Source organism: Pogonomyrmex barbatus, unplaced genomic scaffold, assembly GCF_055798465.1.
Source record: "Pogonomyrmex barbatus isolate J1 unplaced genomic scaffold, ASM5579846v1 scaffold8, whole genome shotgun sequence".
Taxonomy (NCBI): Eukaryota; Metazoa; Arthropoda; class Insecta; order Hymenoptera; family Formicidae; genus Pogonomyrmex; species Pogonomyrmex barbatus.
Genome location: NW_028297182.1, coordinates 7739257 through 7754602, shown reverse-complemented (window position 1 = coordinate 7754602; position 15346 = coordinate 7739257). Strand labels below are relative to the sequence as shown.

The following is a 15346-nucleotide window of genomic DNA, read 5'->3' as shown; positions in this document are numbered from 1 at the left end:
GGCGGCGGCGGCGGCGGCGGCGGTGGCGGCGGCGGCGGCGGCGGTGGCGACGGCGACAGCGACGAAGGAGGATGATGAGGTGGCGGGCGGCGGTTGCCCGTGGACTTGCACATTACGTATCGCATTATGCGCGTACACAGGGAGCCCTATCTGCGCGGGCACGTCCGGGTAATTTAGTCCGGCACTCCTCACGACGTCGCTTCTTCCCTCCTCTTCGTCTTCAGGACTCTTGTATCTCTCCCTCTCCTTTATAGCGGACTCCGTTTCCCCATCTGCCTCGTCGGTCCCCATAAAAAAAAAAAAAAAAAAAAGGAAGACGCGTTAAATGTTAATACGTCATTGCGACCTTATCCGGAGGTAATAAGGGCTACATTGTCAACCAAACTGCATCGAGATATCGTAATTAGAGTGTCGACGATTGATGACCGTACACCACGACCGCTTGCGTGCGAGTGACGTGATCGAAGTGTTGCAATATCGGTCGTCGTGTCGGACGTGTCTTGAGACATTTTCGGAATAATAGCTGCGGGGTGTAACGTCTACATGGGATGCGCGTACGATACACGAACGAGTTCGTTATCGGAGAGGTTGATCGATGTCTTTCGTACGGCTGGGCGCGTAACATCAAATGCAATTATAATTTATTTCCCCAGAAAATTGCAGTATGATATAATAATTTGGAAGTTGATTTATTAATCAATAATATATCGCTATAGCTCTTATATTTCGATTTAATAAACTTATAATATATTTATATACTTGTAATATTTTTACAGTCAATTCTTTTTTGTATAATATTCTTCTGATGTGATTTTTATGCAAAATTCTTCTTATTTGTGGTTATTTTTTTCATATTATATTATTTAACAAAAAATTTTCATTTATTGAAGATATTATTGTTTTTTTTGCAATTATAAAAAATTCAATTGTCAAAATTGCAATTGACCAGTCTCTAATAATTATTAATTATATATATTTAGAAAAATACAATACATATATTATTTCTGATAAAAAAAAGTACATCTTGTACATCTTTGTATAAATGAGAGTCTTGTGCAAAAAGCGTGACTTACTATTATAATTTAAGTGGCCAGTACTTGGAAAAGAAGGAATCGAAATGTACGAATTATAATTATATTAGATGTCGTTCACTCTTTGCAGCTGACTCTGAAATGCATGATAAGTCGTTGTGCAATACTATTCAAAGATATTAAGAGCTGCTTTCACATCTAAGCAGTTGGCGAATAAATTTTATGTTGGTGCCGAGTACTTAGTAATCGTGACTAAAATGAATGTTATTTATGGGACAAGCTGCTACTTCGAATTCTGTAAGTCATAATTTCGTAGTTTTTTTTTTACGATGCCTTGAGCAACGGTAATCTTCTTTGTCGCGTGTGCGCAACAGTTAGTTAATGAATTTCTTTAATTCGGTATCAGCCTGAAGTCGAATGAAAGAACGAATTATTACTCCGGCAGGTGCGACAGTGCTCGCCCGCCAGCGTACAAACTTAATATGTTTGTTACACGCGAGAAAAATGTCACAATATCCGACTTTTGTTTTGTAATTAAAAAAAGGTTTGATAACTTCTATAACATAATCGACGTGAAATAATAAGTCGCATCGGCTCTGAATAGCTTTCTTATAAAGGTATGTAAAATAAACAGCTTGGATATTTGCAGTCGACTGGTGTAAGGCTTTCGATTATTTTGTTCACACGCGGTCTTCTCGAGTTGCGGGTAAGTTCATTCGCTTAACAACGGGTGTGTCGTATACTTATGCTTGAATGTGATACGGCATCACACACGCATGTGCGTTTTGTCGCACTGTGATGCAAATCGGGTAGGTCGCGGTAGGATACACGCGGTTGATTTAAATCTGAAAAGTGCTCCTTTCGTACTACCGGCTGGACTATTGAGGAGAGTTAGCATGTGAAAGGAAGGTATGGCACTGGCAAGGACTCCTCTCAAGAGGTCCTCAAGAATGCCACTTCAACTCCAGATTTTTCAGTAATCCATTCGGTCAGGAAGCCAACTTCAATTTTTATTTCTCATCGCATTCCTGTGTACTGAAGATGACTGTCTTTAAAAAGTGCTAAAGATTCCACAAATCTTTCTTTATATCTGATAAAATATTCGAGGGAAAGAAAATATATATAAAAAATAAAGTAACTTTTTCATATTTACGCGTATCATTTTTAATATTTTAATAATTTATTTACATTTATTTATATTGATGTACATTACATGAATCGAGCTTTTAGATAATACGCAATGTTAACTTATTTGCAGCAATATATATCCAATAACACTTTTTGACAATTAAAGTGGCGTTAAATTATACTAATATGTAATTATAATTTTGTATACTTTTTATGTACGTATATTTTATTACATCTACACTCTTGCATAATTTTACTACATCCGCACTCTTGTTATAATTTTACATTTGTAAATTAATACTTATATACTCTTAATTTTTTTAATATGTGTATATAAATAAAAAATGGAATAGAAAAATATTGTAGAAACGGTGGATGCGACATTTATATCTAGATATGAAATAATTTCTTTAACCCAAGAATTACCGTACATCGATACCCGTTTATTTCTGAGAAAATAACTGTATTTATATTTCGCAATTATACCGATTCAGTTCTGCATTGCTCTCGCGTGTTCGTACTGATTCATAAAATATCCCGGAAAAATCATTTGATGAGAAGATGACCGGGCAGGGACGCCATACAGATGTCGTGACTTCATTATCTCGTCGTATAAAACGATAAAATAAAATCATTCGTGTCGACTATATTCTGTAACAGAGCATATATGCGGTTTGATAGATGGAATGTATATTTAGAAAGGCAATTTCCGCCGTAATCCTTCTGCCTTTCCTTCATTAGTATAATAAACGTATTAAAAAAGGGAACATTTTTATATTATTAGCTGCGAGTGCTACGTATTTATGATTGCCGTTGAACGTAAGGCTCAATTGGAGCCGGAGTACTTATTCCAATCACGGTCGGGCTCGATGAATCGCTATCACGCTCTGACTAGAGCGCATATGCTGATTATTTACGATCCAATCTTATTTTTCTGTACTCTCGATATCTGTATCGTGGCAGGATAATAACGCTTGATGCTGTACGTGTCGGGGTCGGAAAGTCGGGCATTTCAGCTCGAGTTCCGAAACGGAACAACGATGTGATAGTTACGTGCAAGGGAACATCTCGAATCGTTTGTAGCGTCCGTTAGAGAATACCTCTCAATTAAAATTAATATAATTAAAATAATTATAATTAATCTAACTTCATATGATAATGTTTGAGCAACAACTCGCATTGATCCTATTATCGAATATAAAGGATTAGAAGATCCAATTATCCAATTATTATATAAATATATCTTATCAATCTTAAAATAATAAATATTATTAATACTGAATAATTTATATAATAAAAATTGATAATAAATGGTCTTAAAATTCATATTACGCGTTCCGCATCCCGCGAGATGCGAGCCTGAGAAAAATACTCGGCGACTCGGCGCGCAACGCATCGATATTTTATCGTCGGTATGCAAATTGGACGGAAGGGGATGTGGGAATTTTTGGGGCCTCACGCGGGACACGCCTGGGCCTTATTGGGCTAAAAGATGATGACGAGAAACAGTAGGAAAAAAATTATTGTGCAGCCGTCCCTCCCTATCGTCGGTCCCTCGGTCCACGGGATTGCGCTTCGACCGTTTTTCCGCGCCGATGTCACGGCGGTGCATAAGAACTGCTGCTAATTATACGAGAACATATACCTGGTCCATGCGATATAATATGCTAAACTCGCGACATTATGCGCGTGACAACCCGGGTACACGCTAGGGACAATGTTGGAAAGTGGGTTGCGCCTACCTGAAGCGCAAGCGGCGTTACAGACAATGCCACGCGTTAGGATACGTGGAAAATTTTATTTCCGGTTGTCGAGTGGTATCATCGCGACGTTATGGTTCGTTAGCCTCTCAGTTTGAATGGCCCACTCAACACTGTCACGTCGAATAACATCCTTTCCTCGATTTTCGATGGAATCTTATCTTTATCGAAATAGAAAATGATCTGTTCGTTTAGCGGTACAGTTAAAAATTATAATCTTTCTAGAATAATTTGAAGATATGCGTGTTCATTAAGTAAGAGAGAAAAAGAGAAAGAGATAAAGAGAGAGGGAGAAATACGCAATGCGGCAAATGTAAAAAAGATTATTAATTAACGAATCAATGAAAGTTTTCTAAATTTAATTTACCTTATTTCAGAAAACAGTTTTTAATTAATTTTTACTTCTACTAATAATGATTAATTTTATAAATTTTTTTCTTTATACTAAAACATTTCTTATTACAAATTTTATTTTAATTTTATTAAGAAATCAATGTAATTTATTATATATTTATAGTGTCCTTTTATTCTAAACGTTTCTTCAGTACTTTCTTACAACTATAAGAATATTAAATGATTCTACGGAATCATAACGTAATATTAAATTATACGTGTTCGCTGTTCATTTATCTTTCGATAGCACGATCGATCATCAAATATCGAATCGAATCCCCCTCTTGTACTCTGCAAAGCAACACCTCTCATAAATCCATTCTGCGTCGATTCACCTTGTACGAGGGCGTGCATCCTGAACTAAAATGGCGATTATGCTTCCGAGTTGTGTTCTTAAGCACAGGTACTCCCGTACGAATGTTCATGGAACACGCACCTTCGAGAACGCGTTAACTTTTAAAGTCGCCTACCTTTTGAATTCTCTCTCTCTCTCTCTCTCTCTCTCTCTCTCTCTCTCTCTCTCTCTTCCTCCCTTGTTCTTTTCCTCTCTTTTTCTCTTCGAATAAAACTACGTTCGCGTACAATATGCATCAGGACGACAATCGAGGCTGGTAGGCAAACAGAGAAAGAGCGACTCTTTGAGCCGGCAATGAAATATACGATTACGAGCCACACGAGGATCAGAGGTCGAGTAGGGATCTATAGATCACCGATTGGAAGCATATAAGGCCTCGTCAATGGGATCGGCGTCACTTCGGGTTACAAAAGACGCAGGTTCCACACTAGCGTGTTCGCAAGGGCTCGTTAACCCTAAAGGCGGGTTTGCCAGTCCCTTCTCAGGTTGCCCAGGTGGGTCGCGATGGGATGTTAGGATCGAGTGCTCGATCAGTTTCCTCAGAGCTTCGCGAACCTCGTCTTCTCTTCTTCGTTGTTGCGCGAACTTCGCTCATATTCTTCGGAGCGATTTGTTTTGACCGGTGTTAACAAATGAGGTACAGAGTGATTATATATGTATCCTGGAAGTATTGAGAGAAAAGTGATTCGGGACATATTGAAAATTAACTTGCCTATAACTTTTGCAAATATATGACTAGAAGATTTTATAAGTTAACAAGAAAAGTTAGTTTCATTGTCATTATTTTAGTGATAAATGTGTCTTGTTTCATTTGTCAAATGTCATAAATATATTTGGATTATTTTCAAAGAGAAAACAAGAAAGATAAAAAGAGAAAATTTCTAATTAAATTATCCAAATTTATACTATGCAAGCATTTTGACAAATAAGTTGTTAGCAAAGTGTAATAGAGTATAATATTTAAAAAAATGTGTGTTTAAGATGGTGAAAAAGAGATAAAAAAAAGGAAACTAAAAAATACAATAGAAGGCAAAACACGAATAGAATTATGAGAGACTAGATGACATTGCATCTTCATTAGAAAAAACGTATAAATTATGAAGATGTAAGCGGCATTCGTAGATGTAAAAGATAGCGAATGATAAATAAAAGCACGAGCCTGTTGTGTTGCATAGTGAACATGGAGATTATGCGTCAGAACGCACGTTGCTTAATAATAAAGTGACAAAGGACTATTAATTAAAACATTAATAATTGTTCATATCAATTTAGTTAATTATCATTAATTCTGATTTCTTATTGCCTGTTCTTATTATTAAATACAATTATTTGTAATTGATTTCAACGATGTACGTACTTTATTTCAGTTTCAGAATTATTAATTTAAGATATGCAATTTCAATTACGACTAGTTTAATTCCAACGTAGCCCACTATTTCATTAAAATCTCCTTGTCTGTGATATGTTTTCATTGAAGGATAACAATTAACAGAGACGTGCAAGCGGGAGATTGCAAGATCTGAAGTTATATGAGTATTTTACCGTACGTATCAGTGAATATGTATTCACATTCATGAACCGTACATACAACGTGGCGGTGGTTATCAAGAGAATGCAGCAAGAGCAGCGTCTAAGTGGCCGGTCGGGCAGGAGTGAGTAAAATTATCGCACGGTTTATTGCATAATAAGTGCATGATTGATGCAACTGTTTGAGGAGGCCGGGTCGCCTGGTCGAGCGTGCCGTATTTACGATGTTTGTGTTCGTACGGAGCGTTGCGGTATTCCGCGTTGCAAAATTCACATCCTCCGCGAGATAGATCTACGATCTCTCATCGCGCCCACTCGCTCCACTCCGTATTCCTCCGTCCACGTAACGTAACACACAGGCGTCTACCTACGACCCGTTACAGAATGTGGCTCACGTACGTTAAATACGGGCGCGTGGAGCGTGCCACTCGCTACTTTGTGCCGCGCGATGCGATGCGATGAAACGGCGCGCCGCGCGTAAACCGCTCCGTGTTATGGCCGCAGCTCGGAGAAAACGGTTCCGATCCGCATGTGGTTGGGCGACGTGCCGCGTTTACGGCTTTACAATGAGAGAGAGAGAGAGAGAGAGAGAGAGAAAGAGAAAGAGAGAGAGAGAGAGAGGGGGGGGGAGGGCTTTTGCGCAACTGATATAAATCCGCGAAGTACGAGCGCGCGATCCTCCGCGCGGATAAGAGCGCCGTTAATTTTCATGCTCGCGCGAGAACGGGAGCGGACGAGCGATGGCATAATCAGAAAATCCTACCTCCGATAGAAACGCCACGCGCGATTCCAAGCGTAGACGTTAATTCGTAGATAGGAACAGGAATGCGTATTTTGTTAGCCGTTATCCCTCGAGGGAAATTCTGTCTTCGCCGTTAGTTTAACACTTCAGGGATTATGATACGTTTAAGCACGGGAGATCAGGGTAACGTTAAATTTCAAAAAATTAAGAAAACCGGATTTTACTCGACATACACTCGCAATATAAGTAAACTTATCTTTTGCATTTCTTTATTAATTATTGCCATTTGAAGTAGCCCTTACGGATTTTAACGCTGTGTAAAACTGATAGCGATATTCAGCTGGTGGTCACCGTGGTAAGATACAAGTTTTACAAAGGAGACTGCTATTCCTGTTTAATATCTTAGAACTTATATCGTTTCAAGAGTGAATGCACGGCAATATACGCGATTTCCCTTTTTACCAGTCGGCATTACTGCCTACGTACGTGTCAACTCGAGACAACTCGAGCTTTCAACCTTTTGTAAATGTGACAGCAAAGCGCACCACGAAATGTATGCGTAGGCGTACGCTTGTAACCTGATCCACGCGGAATTTGTAGTTGCATGATCGATGGGAAAAAGTATAATCCGTATACTTCTACATCTAGCAAAGAGATTATGTATTTTATACAGATGTATTCTTAGATGTATTCTTAGATTTGCATGTTCTAGTCTAGTTTCATATCTTTGAGCGAAAGTAAACATACATTAGAGTTAAATCCACAAGTCATTGCAATTTTATCATTATGAAAAAATATATTATTATTATGAAACATATTATTTTTATGTGAGTGTATTAATATTGTGCAAAATAATAGTAATTTTATAATAGTCACTTTTACTAGTTATTGCCACTTTCATTTCTTTTTAGCGTTTAGTTTTCATTTCTTTTAATGTTTAAATAAAATTAAAAGCTGTTTACTAAAAATTACTATATATGATGAAGAAATGAAATTATTGCGGCAGTTTTTTAATTTAACTAAACATATTTAAATAAAATTTAAATATGATATCTTTTATATAATTGTGAGAGATATATATGTACGTGGAAATTCTAAGAATAATAACAAACTACATTATACTCTTCCATTGCCAAAATCTTAGTAACGTAATTTCTCGAACGTATATCATTGCTGTGATGCACGCTGAATGCTATGCGTAAATACGCACGTGCGTATGTGCGCAATTTATCATGCAAGATCGAAGGATGGTCCGCAGGCAGCATCCGACATAATATAATGAAACTCCATTTCATGGAAATCTTTAAATATCGTTATATCCTACCTTTCACTTCTTATTTCACCGAAATATAATAGTAATGATACATCTATATGTTACGTAATTATTATAAAATATATAGGATAAAACACATTTATAATTCTGTATTCATAATCAATTTATTCGTTTTAATAATAATAATAATAATAATTTTTATTGTAAGCTTGATTAAAGAAGAATTAAAGAAGATATTAATTAAAAGAATTAATTTAAAGAATTTCTGATGTTAATATTTACTGTGGAATATTTTGAAATCTGCGACTTCTCATTTGCTATGGCATTTACTCGCTACGAGACGTATAATTCAGGATATCTTAAAAAATTCATGCTCGAACAGAAGACAGAACAAGACTTCTTCGACATCTCTTTCCGCGTTACTCCATGCTGAGAATGCATATCTTCACGTAAACAGGTTGGAGCCGCATCGAGAGAATGTTTACGAGATGGCATCATATAATTGCGTCCGCATACATATTTTATCGCAGGACGCATTAATCCGCAGGCTGTAAAGACATAGAGCCAATAAGTAAGACGTACGAACGCGAAAAATTATTACGCGCGCACTTCTTTTCGCGTTAGGCTTAAACGACTGGCGACTGGCTTTTTGTCCGCGTCGAGAAAGATTACGAAGCATGCAACTTACAAACGGCGACTCGGTAACAAGGAGTCTCCTTGTATGCACCACACAAGTCGTACTGGAGTACGTCTCAATCATTCGTTCACGGAGACCACGTGGTGGCATACCGGAGGACTCTGTTCTGATTATACATTATTATAAGCAAACCGTGCTCTATCATTAGAATGCCTTTTCATAAAACTTGTTCTTTATATAGCATGAATTATACTTCCCAATCATATTATTATAATACGTGATTAGAAATCGAACGAACGAGCAAAAAATGCACGTGGCGAAATTTTCAATGTTAATGAATTATTAAAAAATATATAGCTCCAATAAACTTTTATGATATAAAACTGCTGCGACGGTAGATATTATTTTGTGATTGAAAAGTTATGAAAAATATTCTTCATATATATATATATATATATATTGAACGAATGAAAAATCGAAGAAAGTAAAATTTCAAAAACATAGTTACCTCGATTAATACATAGTTATCTCGTTGCTAAATATAATGATATGTATATGTTTCAACATATAATTATAGCAAGTGTACCAATGATTGCTTATAAATTATTCATGAGTGTTATTTCCAGAAATATTCCATTAATTATTTTTTATTTATTAAATTTATAATGCCTGTATATGATCCATAATTAAAATAAGATTTTATAAAAGCGCGCGCGCGCGCGCGCGTGTGTGTGTGTGTGTGTGTCGCACGAATCTACTATACATTAAAGTAAAATTTTTTTTAAAAACTGGATTATCGTCAATGGAAAATTCTTAGAAATTGATATTTTTAAAATATATTAAAATATATTTAAAATACAATTTAATATAAATTAGATATTTAATAATTAGTAAATATATTTAAATTTTACAAAAACATTTAAGTTTATTTAGTTTTACGTACGTATGTATCCATACAATATTCCAATAGGTAGACATTTGCTGGATCATTTTATCTTATAAATTTGCTCATGTCCCATGAGTTAATTTATTTCCCAATATCTGAAGACACTCACAATGCACATTTTACGTATACGGTAGCTATTCGATTATATCGTGTATCCATTTAGAATTTATCAATGACACTGGCCATACGTTAATATGTCGAGCGACTGAGTATCCATTCAAGTTTTTCTCGATTTAATTTATCAGAGGACTTCTGTTCAGTATGGATGAATCGAGTTTCTTGCTTTGATAGGGACGCGACATTTATGAAATCGTTATACTGATTGATAGATGTAGAAGTATGTCGAGGTGGATTGTGATCAAACGGAAATAAAAACTTAATGAATCAATAAGAATATTGTATTATAGATTGATAGATCATGTTGATTATTGTGAAATTTTTAATCAAATTTTAATTGGTCAAATGTATATAATTTTTGATAATTTTTATCAACTATAAAAGACGAGATATAGATTTAGAAATTTATTGTGCTAAGTAATGAAGCTTTGCACGAAATTAAATTTAATAAAAGAAAGTTAAGAACAAAAGTGATTTCTTTTTGATGTGTTTTATTTATTTAATTATTACTAATGGGATACGATGAGCAGAAAAAGTTTACGAGACTTTGTAGCAAATAGATTACAAAGCAGTGAGTTATGTGAATCACATCGTGTGCAATGTAATCTGAATACAGCTGTGTGTGTATGTTTTGTAATCATAAAATACGGCCACATAAAATAAAAAAATAAATTGAGTATAACAAATGAATATCAAGATAATAATTGCTTTCAAATAATAACGATTTGAAATAACATCATTTGAAATGAATGATTATTCGAGAGATTTCTAATTATTATTGATATATTATTAGTTAAGTTTAAGACTAGAATTGTATCGCGTTTATTGATGTTTAAATATTTTGATAAACATTTTGTAGAAAATTTGATTTATTATTCAATATATAAAATTATAACTACGATTGTTACAAAAACTTGTAAATAAGTTTGTAAATTGGAGATGTTAGAAATTATATTGGTATCGCGAAAACTTTTTAAGAATTTTAAAGAATTTAAATAAATGTTTTTAGAAAATTTTATTATTTATTTTAAAGAGGCGCTATTTAAATTATATAGTTGTGAATGCAGGAACTTAGAAAAGATTGCTATAAATGATATCATTTCAACTGTCTTCCGTTATTTATCCTGTCGGTTTTGAAATATTTATAATTGATACATTTTTTTTTATCATACATGAGCATCGGAAATATTTCAAGTCTTCTTTCTTGATAATTATCTTCTCTTTTTCTTATTTGCTGTAAAATACGAATACAAATACGAATAAAATACGAATGCAAACACAATATAATTGCTAATTGAAAAAAGAAAATAATCAATAAGCTAAAAATATTCTGTAATGTATATGCAATAATATTAATTAATAATGATAAATGAATTGATAAATGAATGTTCAGATTTTAATTGATGAATTAGATATTATCTCTACTTTATTTAAAAACAATTGTTTGTGACAACTGTCAGTTTCATAATAATTGCGTAAAACAAATTTGATTTATTTGTGACATGTGTTTTTCAAAATGACAATCAGCAATTAATCAATAATTAAGCATGAAGGAATGTTCTATTATTTAAATCTATCGTAATAATCAATGTGCCCGCAAGATCTTTTACGTACATAATTTGGATATTAAAAATTCATCTGCTAGAAACAATAATAATATTATTTCATAATAAGTTGTTCAATATTGATTATTAGATTCCAGAAAATAATTATTGCATAAACAAACAAACCATATCGTTATAATATACAGAGTATCTATAAATATCTTATAGATAAATAAAACAAAATTCACATAATTTTTTATGACGGCATTTTATGACGTTTTTAAAAAATTAAAATATCAGATTATTCATCTATAATCACTCAATCTATATTGAAACAGATATATATTAACACAATCTGAATGCGAAGAGATTTTTTTCTTATTTCATTTTTCATTTTTTTTACTATCATCATCTTACTATCATAATCTTAATATTAGCTTAATGTTTTCTATAAGTATATATAATAAAATTTGTTTTCTATTTTTTCTATACATTTTTATTATTTTATAATAATTTTACATAAATTTATCTATTTCTAGATTATATGATTTTAATGAAAGTCAATAATAATTTTATCAATAGATACGTTCGGCAACTTTATTAAAACTTTGAGGTACATTAACATATTATAATTTCTATGTATAATTTAAGACAGTAACATTTTTTTCGCGCGCATTAATTTATTTTTAATAAATGTTCATGTAAAATTTTCAACACGTCAATAGAGTTGCCCATTCCTCGATCTTTGAGTTGAAGGATCGGAGTCATGGTGATTCAGCTGTTTCTTGCCCCTCGGCAAGAAAGTTGACGCTTACCAAACCGGTCCTGCAACGGGTACTGGACCATCAGTGAGGAATGGTAAGAGGAGAAGGAAGGATCTTCGAACTTTGCCTGACGTCACGTTGAGGTCAATGTCATCTCGTCGAATCAGTGCAAGAACTCGCGTAACCATTCGCGCAATAATCGAATACTTCTCCAAATTTAATAACATGCAGCTTCTAAAGGAAAATAAAAAAATTTTCTTTTAATAATAAATTAGATTAGTTGACGTTATTAAAACGTCAACTAATCTAATGACTTTTGAAAAAATCATATGTTTTCAACTAAAAGAATAATTCAGAGAAATTTAGCAATGAAATCGAGGTACACACAGTAGAGTAAAACTTCATAAGGATAAAACGTAATTAGTTTTATATATATATGAAAGGTAAAAAGTTGCAAGCAATATCCAATATATCTCTTGTATCTTGTTTGAAATGTATTTTAATTGTTGGATAAGCGACGACGATTACTAATGAATTTCAAATTTTCTTACATGCAGTCAGAGAAAAAGATCTCCTTGCTTCTAATTTTATGATTCTTCTGCCTTGACAAACACTTTGATCTGAGAATGATCACATCGAGAAGTTCGTTGTTCTACTTTCAACCCTCTCCATGATACTGCGCCTCCCTGATTCATCCCCACCTCTGGATTCTGATCCTCCCCGATGCGGAGAGGGATAACGGGAGGAAAGGAGCGAGAGAAACTACCTCCACGATCAATACAGTAATGACGCCCGCGTCGGGATGTTACTATGCTAAGCGTTTCGCTGTTTTATACTCGTGATTATGCTGCGCTCTCAGTCGTTGGGACTTTTTGAACTCGAATCGTAATAATCGGTCTTCTTCTCTTCTTCCTTTTTCGTTTCTTCATTTTTAAAATAAAACTATGAGTGCCGTACGTTAATATACTGGCATATAATTATATCATTAATAAATTTGAAAATAATCAAACCAAAAATTCTATATGAGATATAGAATTGTATAGAATACGAATTTATATATACTACGAATTCTATAGACTATGAATTTATTTTTGTGCTGCGAGAATTTTTTTATGAGAATTTTTACGAGAAAAATATTTTAGAAAATAATTGAAAGTGTCATTAATCAACTATTATGCTTATAAGAAATGTTGATTTTTTTCTTCACGGGAATTTGTGACACACAAAGTAGTTGCAAAATAATATCGATTGATCTTTATTCCCAGAAAATTAATCCTATAAAAGATTAATATTAATCAACATCTACGACGAACTGACGCAAAGCCTTCGAAGTCAGTGACCGACAGACATAAGTTCGCGAATGCTTTAGGGCTATACAATGAAGCGTTTTCTTTCTACGAGCAATGAGGCGAAAAATTGCTGATCTCCTTCCACCCCATGTCGTCGATTGGTTGATCGAAGTTACCCACGTCGTTTCAACCCTTCACACGATTTTCCAATATCTTGTTTTCTATCTTCATTATCACTCCTCACAGAAACGATGTTATCTTGTTATCAACCCTTCTCTCAATGATATAATCCTATATGTCACTCAATAAATTGAAATATTCTTTTTAGGCATACTTTATTTATGTTATAATAAATAAATACATGTCATAATTGTTTATCAACTATCCTAACATTATATTGCTTTAATTTATATATTGAAAATTTATATATTGATGATTTAATCTAATATGCAGTATTTAGTAATAAAATAGAGGAAGAATTATTATAATATCAGATTTTTGGAAATTTATATTTAAATATTATAATTTTCTATTAAATATAATAAATATTTTTATGTATAAAAATTAGTTATTTTAATTAATTATTCTTTAAGTTACAATATTAAATATTTATAAGCAAAAGGAGTAACTTTTTTATAACAAGAAAGAAATACAAAGAAATACAAAAGAAAATAAGTTTATAAAAAATTGCTAATTTTATAGTTTACTTGTTTACAAGCTACTCGTCATCTTAATAGTTTTTATTATTTTCTGCGAGTTTTGAATTTGATTTCTCTCATTTCCGATTTAATTAGAGGAACTTGTTGTGTAAATTGATAATCCACGATAGGATGAACCTGTTCATAAATTAATTTACGGCGATAGGAGTCCAATGAAGACACCCTTATGCGTGCTCTGTAATTGTTCGACATCGAAGAAGGTCATGGTCGTGAGAAACAAAGTCAAAGTAGTTTGGAATACGGTAGTAGTTCATGTTGTCGATTAATTTTCTGGTGGCTCTCGCGTTTATCGCGTACATTGGTGGGCGATTCCAACAGAGGGAGGGGGTTCTCTTCGGGAGCATAGAGGACGACGAGGGTGATTAACAGAGTCCGCATGCGCCGTCTCTCTAGCTTCTCGTAGCAGTGGCAGCAGCTAAGACCGGGGGCGACCCCAAACTCCCCTTTTCGCGAGCGAGGGGGGGATGGCCGAGGAAGGGACCGCCGCAGGGTGACGCGCGAGGGGAGGAGGAAGCAAATTAATACAGGCGAGCAAGAGGGTCCAGCTAACGAACGAACCGACGCCAAGTCTAGTGCCGACCAGCGCCGCGACGCCTCGCAATCCTCTCTCCCTGTCTCTTCTCTTCTGTTCTCGCTGTCGCTCCGTATTCAGCAGGGGAGCTACGCTCAGCTCGTCTGGGACGTTTCGAATCTTGATCGGCGCTCAGTAATAACGCAAAACCGATTGGGTCAGTTTTCAGGATGAGATACGCGTCACGTATAAGTGAGCAGTGTAAGCCCCGCGAGTCGATGGGCCAATCGCCTCACTCTCGTGAGGGGGTCCATCCGTGTCGTTGAGCGCGATTCTTTCACGACGACAACGAAGTGTGAAGGTACCCTTACGACGATACCGGGCTTGACAGTGAAAGATAGGATTTCTTTTTGTCTTTGTTTCGTACCGCGACCAAAGCGCACGTTACGTGACGTATAAAGAGCAACGGTCTTCCCGGAATTCGCTGATGATCTTAACGGTATCGCGTAATTTTACTTTACATTCAAATATCGCTTTACTGATAATACGACGAGATATTTGTTAAAAACAGATCTTTTTTTAAATACTAGCATTTTTCATTCTATATGGA

At 34.7% G+C, this 15346-nt stretch overlaps 1 protein-coding gene and 2 long non-coding RNA genes across 25 annotated transcripts in view; 1 reads left to right on the top strand and 2 right to left on the bottom strand.

Annotated features, from left to right (window-relative positions):
- Positions 1–15346, top strand: part of LOC105432201 (UPF0489 protein C5orf22 homolog) — a 290978-nt gene that overhangs the window by 104423 nt on the left and 171209 nt on the right. For 3 of the 23 annotated variants that reach the window (XR_016141039.1, XR_016141038.1, XR_016141037.1), the window contains exon 1: positions 14311–15235. The exons of 4 other annotated variants lie outside the window; for them this stretch is intronic. The gene's annotated coding sequence lies outside the window, so the exon portion shown is untranslated. Of the gene's footprint in view, positions 1–14309; positions 15236–15346 lie in introns of those variants that run through there. 16 more of the 23 variants (XR_016141035.1, XR_016141031.1, XR_016141033.1 and 13 more) reach the window with 13 other exon arrangements.
- Positions 8359–8944, bottom strand: LOC148934760 (uncharacterized). The gene is made up of 2 exons (XR_016141094.1): positions 8898–8944; positions 8359–8757 (listed from the first exon to the last, which is right to left on the bottom strand). It is a non-coding gene; the product is annotated as an uncharacterized LOC148934760 (long non-coding RNA).
- On the bottom strand, positions 12024–12954 carry LOC148934759 (uncharacterized). Its single transcript, XR_016141077.1, has 2 exons — positions 12769–12954; positions 12024–12451 (listed from the first exon to the last, which is right to left on the bottom strand). It is a non-coding gene; the product is annotated as an uncharacterized LOC148934759 (long non-coding RNA).